Here is a 10,933-nt window from a genome sequence, read left to right as displayed (position 1 = left end):
ATGGGGAGAACTGTCACATCTGTATTCCAAGCTGTCTGTCAGTGTCATTGTTTTTCTCTGTCTCCGAGTGCTCTCCCAAGGGTGTGTGTGTCTTTCTGATCTTTGCTTGCTTGGCCAGTCCATGACTCCTACTTATGAGTTTAAGCCATATTGTCTCTCTGCTTTTTTATTTAGACAGATATTTGCAAACAGGCACGTCTTGATAAGGTATCCTTCAGTGTATAAGGGCAAGGCCTCTTATTTCCACTGAGACAATGTTATTTAAGGTTCACCTGGACAAAAGTTCTTTCTCTCACTGTGACAGTATCTGAGGCCTGTCAGCACACTGGCCTGTATACTTCTTTGGCTATTATGATTCATTTTTGGTGATTCAGTGGTAAAACATGAGATATCTCCCTACAGATCTATGACCAGATATTCGAACAGCAAGTAGCATAGACCTCCAAGAATACAAAGACCACTATTTGGAGCAGGATTGCTCACAGGATTGCCAGCAAAGATGGAGGAAGATGTTCCAGTCACTGAGTGTCCCACTGCTTCTGTGACCTCAAGGCCAACCTGAAAATGAAGATTGGCAAGATAGGTACCAGAGGGAGAATAGAAGAAGTGTTCCTTGCGTAGTAAGCCTCTCAGTGATGAAGCAGCACATGAGAGACAAAGTGGGGCCTGTTGTGTTTGAGAGAGGTATGGACACAGCCAATGAAGAGAAGAAAGGTAAAACTTGAGGAGGTGTGAGGGGAGGGTACAGGAGGGTTGATGCCAAGTTATAAGATGTTCATTTTCTGATTAGATAAGTGAGTATCTTATGTTATACATTAAGTCTCAAGTGTGATTTCATTCATAAGCTCTTCTGCTTCCTTTCATTGGACACAGCAACCAACCAATAAGACACTCAGGAGACAGCAGAGCATGAGGTGAACCCACAGCCATAAGCAAGGACCCAGTAAAAGCCAGAGCCAGAGACACAACAAAAAGAGCAAGAGAAAGACAGTAAAGATCATGAATTGGGAGATCTCTCTTTTGTAAAGTACATTCCTAATCTGACATGGGAGGAGAACATGTACACATTGATACCCACTACCACCTCACCACTGCATGTACAGAAGTAGGACAGCCAGGCTGAAGAATAAGCAGATGGGACAGCTGCACTAATTTTGACATCATTGCAAATAAGGTCACTGCATAGAATTCCACCAGCTCAGCTGGACCTTCAGCTCCTCTCACAGCTACCAAATGTCACCATGGCCAGAACACAACAAGATATACATCTGCAAGGCAGCACACTCCATAGAGACTTAAAATGTCTTTGCCAAGCAATGCAAATACTGGGATAGGCTCAACAGCATCAAACAGTGATGCATTCAGAGGGACTCAACACATTAACAACCTCTGTCAACAATTTAAACACCAGCCTGACTATAGCCCTAATCAATCTCAACACCACCATCCTGCAAGTGGGACAAGTATTCCAGCAGGCTACCCCCAATCCTGCTTTGACATCAACTACACCCAGGAGCAGCCCCAGGCTTGCTGGGCCCTAGGCAGAGAGGCAAATGAGTCCCCAGCAAAAGGGCAAGAGGAGGGAAGAGATGAATAGCAGCCTACCCTGGCTGAAGAGTCTCTGTGCCTGGAAGAAGGATGCTGCCTGCTAGGCCTGTCCTGGCTGAAGAGTCTCAGTGCCTGGGTGATGGGACATGTCCTGAAGTGATACCTACATTATATTAAAGACTGGTGGAGTATGCTGCTATCAGGATGGAGATACAGCTGGTTATTCTGCTGAATATGGTTCAAATGCCTAAGAAGCTGACAGGGTACTGCTGTAGAAGAATATACCTATGTATGTCATGGACAATAGCTGCCTCTAGAAATCTTCATTCATAGTAAATAGATTGCCATTGATATAGTGATAGTGGAAGTGCTCTGTATAAAGATTGCACTTAATTAGTCTTCAATTAACAGTCTCCTGTAAGACCTGCAACTGGTCTACAGTCTTCACCCTCCTTCCTCCTGCAACTATTCTTCAATCTTCTGGCTCCTGCATCTAGTCTCCAGTCTCCTAGCTATTGCAACCGTTCTTAAATCTGTCTCCTGCATCTGGTCTTCACTCTCTTGGCTCCTGCAGCTGGTCTTCAGTCTTCATTCTCCTGCATTGGCCTCTTTATTGGCTATCATCATTTATAATAGACTTCCCTTAAGAACATAAGAACATAAGAAATTGACATACTGGGTCAGACCAAGGGTCCATCAAACCCAGCATCCTGTTTCCGATAGTCACCAATCCAGGCTACAAGTACCTGGCAAGTACCTTAACACTAAGTAGATCCCATGCTACTGATGCCAGTAATAGCAGTGGATATTACCTAAGTCAGTTTGATTAATTGCAGTTAATGGACTTCTCCTCCAAGAACCTATCCACAACATTTTTAAATCTAGCTATACTAACTGCACTAACCACATCCTCTGGCAGCAAATTCCAGAGCTTAATTATACGTTGAGTGAAAATGAATTTCTCTGATTTGTTTTAAATGTGCTACTTGCTAACTTCATGGAGTACCCCCTAGTCCTTCTATTATCCAAAAGAGTAAATAACCAATTCACATTTACCCATTCTAGACCTCTTATGATTTTAAAGACCTCTATCATATCCCCCCTCAGTGGTCTCTTCTCCAAGCTGAACAGCCCTAACTTCTTTAGCCTTTCCTCATAGGGGAGCTGTTCCATTCCCTTTATCATTTTTGTGCCCTCTTTTGCACCTTTTCCATTTCATTTTCCTACATAGCCAACATACATATGGACTCTTGAGGTATTTCACTCTTTGCAGCCTGCTCCACACTTCAGAACTGTATTGAGGTATTTTACTCTTAGCTGCCTGTTCTGTACCTTTTAATAGCTGGACTTCATAGTACTTTGCAAGACAGATGTATGGACATGTTCTATCATCAAGTCAAGGGGCCAGTGCTCTATTTGATTGGATTGCCATGTCCACTAATTGTGTTTTGTTCTTTGGGTTCACCTGTATGCTTAAAGATAAAATGATATGCTTGCAATCTAACTTTTATTCAGTGAGCCAACTGTGGCAGACTTTATATATTTTCCCACCGCTAAGGACTAAAGGTAATCTATGCTTTTGTCACTTATCCTTTATCTGTACATTGTTCTTGCAAAGAAAAAATGTTAACGTCTTTGTTTTTAAAAGTGTTTGCCAAAAATAATCCTAAATAATTTTACTCTAATATGTAGTCTGGTGTGATTTTTTTTCAGTGTAAGGAAATCAATATTCAAAGCTATTTAGATGGAGAACTTGTGAGTTCTCAGTCTAAATAGCTAGTTTGGAATATTCCACTTTATTAGCCAGCTTAAAGTTAGCTGAATAAGTTTTTATCCAGCTAAGATTTAGCTAAATAAGAAAGGGGCATATTGGGGGGCGGTTGGAGCCAGGACAGAGTTAGGGGAATATATTATCCTGCTATCTCTGATATAAGGAGTTAGCCACATATGTTATTACCCTAATCCTAGATGTGCCCAAGAGTAGATTTAAAGTTATTTGGGAACGTGTTCCCAGATAATTTTAATCTTAAATAGCTATATTCCAAAGAATACATGCAGTCAAGTAGTGATGTGAAGAAAAAATATTTTTTTGTGAGCCTAGTTGTCCTAACAGACCAAACCACCTCCCACCCAGAGGTACAAAACCCAAGCCTGCCTGCTACCTCCCCCAATATTCCCTCCATCCCTGGTAAATAGAGAAAGATGATACTGGTCTCCCACACCTCCAGCCCTCCCCCCTTACCTACTTGCCCATTCCTATTCTAGCAATTTCTTAAAACAAAAATTGCCTCCAGTGTTCCCCATTTTCCCTCCAACCTTCCCCCCACTCCCCACCTCAACCCTAACCATCCTATTCTGTTACATTCTGGCTGAAAAATCTTAAACCTGGATCCTAGTAGCAGCCTACCACAACCCGGACCAGGAGCTTCTGCAAGAAAAATATTTGAAACTATTATAAAGACCAAAAAGCTGAACATATAGATAGTCAACATGGATTTAGGCAAGGAAAATCTTGCCTCACCAATCTGCTACTTTTTTTGTTGTAGCTCTTATACAAGGCACAAAAGAACAGAATGTTTTCCCTGCCTTGTAACAAATTAATAATAGCTTATCTCTCTCTCTCTCTCTCTCTCAGTTACCTTAACCTGCCCTTTTTTAATCATGATAACTATTTTTCGCAATTTTATAGCAAATTGATTAATCTAGGGGTTAGCCGGATATATCCAATATTCAGCTAAGTTAGCAGGATAATGGGACCCCTCCCCAGAACACCCCCAAAATGCCCCTTGTATATCCGACTAAATTATAGCTGGATTGCTACATATATGGCTATAATTTAGCCAGATAATAGGCTCAATATACCGTTTAACCTATTTAGATGGATAACTTGTGAGTTATCCATTTTAAAATGCCAGCGCAAGTAAAAAAAATGGAGATACGCATGTGGCCGGGCCATGCACGCACCATGGGGATATTTAACGGCCCATGGCCACACACATATCTCTTGGTGTATGCCAAAGAGCTGGCAGAAAAAAAAGAGGAGTGGCCTGGGGGCAGGGTAGGAGCCGGCCGGGACAGTACTATTAGGCACTGTCCCATTGAAGTGCCTGCCGGCAGCCATTCACCATGCTCAACTTACTACTGCTCTGGAGAGTAGGTAAGTATAAAACAAATATGGCTAGATGGGTTGTAGGGGTCGGGGTAGATAGGGGGAACAGCAGGCAGGGTAGGTAGGAGTTTTAGGAAGTTCCTTTATGGAGCAGACTGGGAGGGAACTGTATAGAAAGGCCCAGTCAGTTACCATGCGCCTGTCTTAAAATCTCCCCCTCTTGCGTGCGCAAGTCATTATTACTTGAATAAATGAAACAAAAAACTATTCATGTCTCTCCATTGAGAAAACTGACCATACAGTTCTACTCTTTGTTTCCCAGTTATCTGATCACAATAAGACTTTGCTTCTTAGCTCACAACTTTTCAGTATCATCAGGAGTCTCTAATGAAGGACTTCAAATGCTTTCTGAAAATTCAGATGTACTCTATTGACTGGCTTATCTTTATCCATGTGCTTATTTACGTCCTGAACAATTATAATGGATTAGTAAAACATGGTTTCCCTTTTCTAAATCCATGCTACTTCTTCCCTATTAAGCCATATTAACTATGGGGTAGATTTTCAAAGGGGTAAGCGCGTAAGATACGCGCGAACCCCCCGAAAACCTACCTCAAATCCCCCCTGCGCGCGCCGAGCCTATTTTGCATAGGCTCGGCAGTGCGGAAAGCCCTGGGACACGCGTAAATCCCGGGGCTTGAATGGGGGGGGGCGTGCCGGGAGTGACGCGGAGTTTCAGGGGCGTGTCGGGAGTGATGCATTTCGGGGGCGTGTCCGGGGCGTGGTTCCGTCCCGGGGGTGTTCCGGGGGCATGACAGCAGCCCCTGGACCGAACATGGAGCGCGGCAGCCGGCCCGGCACACGCAAAGTTATGCCTGCTTCGAGCAGACGTAACTTTCGTGATAGAGGAAGGGGGGAGGTTTAGATAGGGCCGGGGGGTGGGTTAGGTAGGGGAAGGGAGGGGAAGGTGGGGGGAGGGAACGGAGGAAGGCTGCGCGGTTCGGCGCGCGCAGGCTGCCGATTTTGGGCAGCCTTGCGCGCGCCTGGTGCGCGAACAAAAGTACGCGTGTGCGCAGATTTATAAAATCTGCCCCTATATACCTAGTAATTCTGTTCTTGACAATGCTTCTACCTTCTTACACCTAGAACCTTTTTTGAAAATTAGTGTTATATTGGCCACACTCAAGTACAGCAGCAGATTTTTATTGTCTTACAGACTATCAATAGCAGGTCTGTAATTTTTATATTTTAGTCAAAAGGGTGACAGAATTCAACTCATGCTTGGGACAGACATAAAGGAATCTTAATAGCAAGGCAAAGGAAAGAGAAGAACAGAGGTTGAGTAAATGGGCAGACTGTGTTTCTATATATCATTAATATTTATGAAAATAATAATATATTTCACTAAAAACCAGATGCAAAAGCAAATCCCTTATTACTGCACAGTGGGAAAATGAGAAGGATAAATATAATATTCCATCTCTCTCAATGCTCATGTGCATGTGGGAAAGGCTAATTTTTTTTGAGACAAGATAAGCAAAATCATAGTTAACCAATGAATATATTTATTTTAAAAGATTTGTAACCTGCCTTACCCTTCGTTCTAGGAGGAGCAAATAAAAACATACATATGTTATTATTAATGAAGCCATGCACTGAATCCAGCTAACATTCTTTCATTTGTTTTGCTAAATTCATAGAAACAGAGTAGCATGATGGCAGAAAAAGATCGTATGGCCCACTAGTCAGTCCATCTGCCCAATTAAAAATTGCATTCAGTAAACTAATGATTGCGAGCATTTAATAGTAATATAAGTTAATGAATTATAAGTTTTTATAATATTCTTCATTTTTATAGCAATATTTATTGTTCTGTGCAAAGCCTAGCTAATCTTCCAATGCTATGTGCTCCAGGACCTCCAATGTGTTCAATGTAGTACATATAATGTGTTTGCTTTGCAATTATTTTCCATCAGTGGAGTTAAACTGAATTGTGCAAGAACATTAACTGCAGTTGCAAAACAACTGACTTTCTAAACTGTAAAAGGGGTTGGCTAGTTATTTGAGTGTTATGTCATTAAGTCTATATACATTTAGTAAAAAGGAAAGCCTTAAAATAAAATTAATTTGGTCTCATATGAAACTGTACTAAAAGGTCAAGAGATCCCTGAGGAACAATTTAGCAAAGTTTGAGCTCAGATTACCAGCTTAATTTTAAGCCTCTATTAAAATGATGAAGGGAAGACAGCATAACAGCTACTGCTAAACAGCAACTGCTCTGTTAAAGCTTTCAGTGCACAGTATGTGAATTTACTTTTCAAGAGATACATTTTTTAAGATTTAAGGCCAAACTCATAGACACAAAATAGGTGTAAAGTCCACAGCTGCCTTTTATATTCATGTCAGCCATATGTGGATAAGTGGATTTTTTAGCCATCTGAAACTATGCACATATCTTCATAATGCACACAAACTTAACCACATAAAAAGAGCAGAGGCATTCCAGGAGGATGTTTTAAGGTTATGTATTAAATGTAGGGATATGTATCGGGTGCCTGATCGTTTGCGCTTTCGGGTTCATGTGGCCGCGGGAAAATCTCGTTTTCCCACGGATCGGCTTTTTTTTTTTTTTTTTAGTAAAAAATCCTGTTAGCGCGCACTAACAAAAAATAACAAAAATAAACATTTTTTGTTAGTGCATGCTAATGGGAGTTAGCGCGCACTAACTCCCATTAGTGCGCACTAAGCCAAAAAATGATTTTTCATGAAAAATCTGGGAAAATGTGATCGTTTCTCGTTTTAACCAATATATAATGAAAAGAAATATCGTACAATATTTTAATTCATTATAAAAACAATTCACATCCCTAATTAAATGTATGCAAGTCCCTTACATTTTGAAAAGAAACCCAAATAAATGGCATGCTGTTAATGTGCCTAACTTTATAGCGTTGTCTGCCATTAGGTAAATGTATGCACATATATTTTGCCATATAACATGATTTTCAAATTTAATTTAGGCAGGTACCTTGTGTTTGAAAATCAGCTTCTTGTCTGTGGTCTGAAAAATGTGTGTGTAACCTTGCAGTTATGGGCACTACTTCATGGAGCAGCTGATCTTGGAAATGATGAGAGGGGGAACTACTTTATAACTAGTTCTTAGCAGGTCCTGGTACAAGGGATAAAGGTGGTGGAGCTGTGACAACAGTGATCATAATACAATTAAATTTTACATAATCACTGGAGGAGATCAAGTAAAACTACTGCAATAACATGTAATTTTACACTGATAAGATCAGATATACACTTGATCTTAGCCAAAAGGCCGAGAAGCGATAATATTTAATTTTAAAAACAGATACTTCAGTACAATGAAGAAATTACAAAAGAAAATTCTAAAAAGGAATTGTTGTGAGTGTTAAACGTTTTCATGATGCATAGAGATGATATATATATTTTAAATTTTTATTTAATAATTTCAATTATATTACAAAGAAGACCTTTACAAAGAAACATCAGAGAGAAGAGAAAACAAAACAAAATTTTGCAATATTAATTAAGGAAACAAAACATTTACTAATCATCTTTTCTCATATATAGACCTTCCAACTATGGAGAGAGAGGAGGAAAAGAGGGGAATTTAACCAGTTTAAAAAAATACAGGGCAATGGCCATATCATGAAACCCATTCTGATACCATATTAGATAGCCTACTCTTGTATTGTTGGGGACATAAATGGAACAGCCTGCTTCCTCAAATCAAGATAACTCCTCAACTGCTCGCAACAAAAAGAAGAGATTGACAGCTTGCAGTCTGACTACACATTTACAAGGATATCTTAGTAAGAATGATGCTCCCTGAGCTTGTACTTCTTGGTATAAAGCCAAGAAGTCTCTCCTTCTTTCTTGTGTTAACTTAGCCAAGTCAGGTTAAATCCTGACCTGCTGGCCCAAGAAACTAGCATTTAAGTTTTTGAAGTAACATTTCATAAGAAAACTTAGGTCATGCTCACTGACAAAAGAAACTAAAAGTGTAGACCTCTCAATTATTTCCAAAGAAGATGATTCCAGAAAAGAAGTCAAATTAACTAATTCTAATGGTACTTGAGCAGAAGTTTGCTAGCTAGGACTCGATGTAAAAGGGAAAAAAAATCCTTATTAAATGATGGAATTTTCTCTCGTGTAAAATGCATTATTTCCATTAGATATTTTCTCAGAGTTAATTGTGGAGGTTCACCCATAACTTTGAGGAACTTGGTAAATAGATTCAAATATCTGAGATGATTTTCCTCATAATCCAACCTTCCAGTCAAGAAACCTGATTCTGAATGATTGTAGCATTTACTGATTCCACTTTTTGAACAGCCTTTTCAAGTAATTGAATCTGGTCAGCCTGCTCATACTGAATTTTTAATTGATCTTGAGGAAGGGAATCAACTCTTGAAGAAAGAGTATTGTATCTGCTTTGAAGTGCCAACAAGTGGAATATAAAAATTATATATAAATTGACTTTATTTAAGCAGTGAGAAAAAGAAATAGACATGCTGGCCATTAAATCCCACAATGAGTCCAAAGTAACCACCGGTAGTTTAGTTGAAATAGCAAAGAGACTGCTGCAGTAAAGTCACCTGCAGCAGAAGAACCTGAAGACTGATGGTCCAGGACCTCTGGAGCCACTACCAAACAAGGGGTTATGGGATGAGGATGAAAGAGGGTAGGTTCAGGAGTAGACAGAACTCCAGAGTCTCAATGCATGGATGACATGATGGTGCAAGGAAGAGGAATTCAGTTTTGTAAGGAATTGTGGAACCATTTGGGGAAGGGGGAGTCTTTTTTGAAGGGATGGGCTCCACCTTAACCAGGGTGGAACCAGACTGCTGGCGCTAACCTTTAATAAGGAGATAGAGCAGCTTTTAAAACTAGAACAAAGGGGAAAGCCGACAGTTGCTCAGCAGTGCATGGTTCGGAGGGAGGTATCTTCAAAGGTTACTAATGATGCATTAGAAATAGGGCATCCCAACAGTGAGGTTCCACTAATAAGAAAAGTAGTCCAAGTGCATGTAATTAAAAAATCTCTGCGCTAACAAATTCCAATTTATTCCTATCAATTAAAAAGCAGAACGAAAATAAAACAAAAACACACTTTGAAATGTTTGTATGCTAATGCCAGAATTCTAAGAAGTAAGATGGGAGAATTAGAATGTATGGCAGTGAATGATGACATAGACTTAATTGACATCTCAGAGACATGGTGGAGGGAGGATAACTAATGGGACAGTGCCTTAACACACACAATAACACAATAACACACAATAACACAAGAAAGCCTTCTCAGTCAGTAATGTGCCTGCGGTGGATTAATCAGCTAACTACTCAACTCCTGCCACTTATTAGCCAACTAGAATTTAGCCGGGAAAGTGCCCATATTTTCATTTTGGCCTGAATTTTCCTAAGTCGCACAGCTTAGTGAATCCCACGGTAATGGGGGCGGGCCTGTGAAAGCCAGCAGCGATCGCACCACCGCGGTGTTATCGCTGCCGGCTTTCGCACCCAATAGCGCCACCGTGAAAGGTGGTGCTATTGGGCGCGCTACTGGTGGCTGGAGCCACGAACCGCCTCTTACCTTCTTCATCCAGCTGGCCCGCCTCCCCAATGCTATCCCTTCATGGCCCAGAGGCCACCCACATGGGGTCCTGCAGTAGGAGCCGCGGATGCAGAGGTCTCCACGGCCTGGGGCCGCCATCTTGCCGGCACAGCAGGAGCCGTGCGGGGTTCCCAACATGGCTGGAGCCGCTGCAAGCCAGCCATCCTCTTTGCTGCCCAGAGGCTGCAGTCCCTGGTGTCCTCTGCAGCAGGGAGCCACCCTCGTTCCTCCTTGGGAGGCAGGGGAGCCGCCTCCCACGTTGGGGCCTGCCTGTGCCCTTTCTCCCTGCTTCAGTGTCAGTGTCTGCAGGGCCGCTGTCCAGGGTCCTGCAGACTTCCTCTTTCTTGCTTCCTTAGGTGTGGGACCACACCTCCTTCTGCCTTTTAAAGGTACAGTGCAGGTGTGGTCCTCCCTTGACTCCTCCCTGGGCATTACCTCCTTAGCCCTACAAAAGGGCTCAGTTGTCACTTCCACCTTGCCTTCACAAGGAGCTTGTTCTCTTCAGGACTCCAGCTCTCCGCTCCTGTTGGCATTCTTGTATCTTCATCGGAGCTCCCTCGTCATCATTGTTCCTGGTCTCTTGTCTCCATTCTGATGTTCTGCTCCAGTCCTGATGTTCCATTCCAGTTCTG

The 10,933-nt window shown here is 41.6% G+C and overlaps 1 pseudogene; it reads right to left on the bottom strand.

The window, feature by feature from the left end:
• Positions 1 to 7,839: 7,839 nt before the first annotated feature.
• On the bottom strand, positions 7,840 to 7,994 carry LOC115082748 (annotated as a pseudogene).
• Between the last annotated feature and the right edge of the window lie 2,939 nt (positions 7,995 to 10,933).

This window comes from Rhinatrema bivittatum, chromosome 1 (assembly GCF_901001135.1).
Source record: "Rhinatrema bivittatum chromosome 1, aRhiBiv1.1, whole genome shotgun sequence".
In the NCBI taxonomy this organism is placed as follows: Eukaryota; Metazoa; Chordata; class Amphibia; order Gymnophiona; family Rhinatrematidae; genus Rhinatrema; species Rhinatrema bivittatum.
The sequence above is the reverse complement of the archived record's forward strand: the minus strand, read 5'-3'. Positions and strand labels throughout refer to the sequence as shown.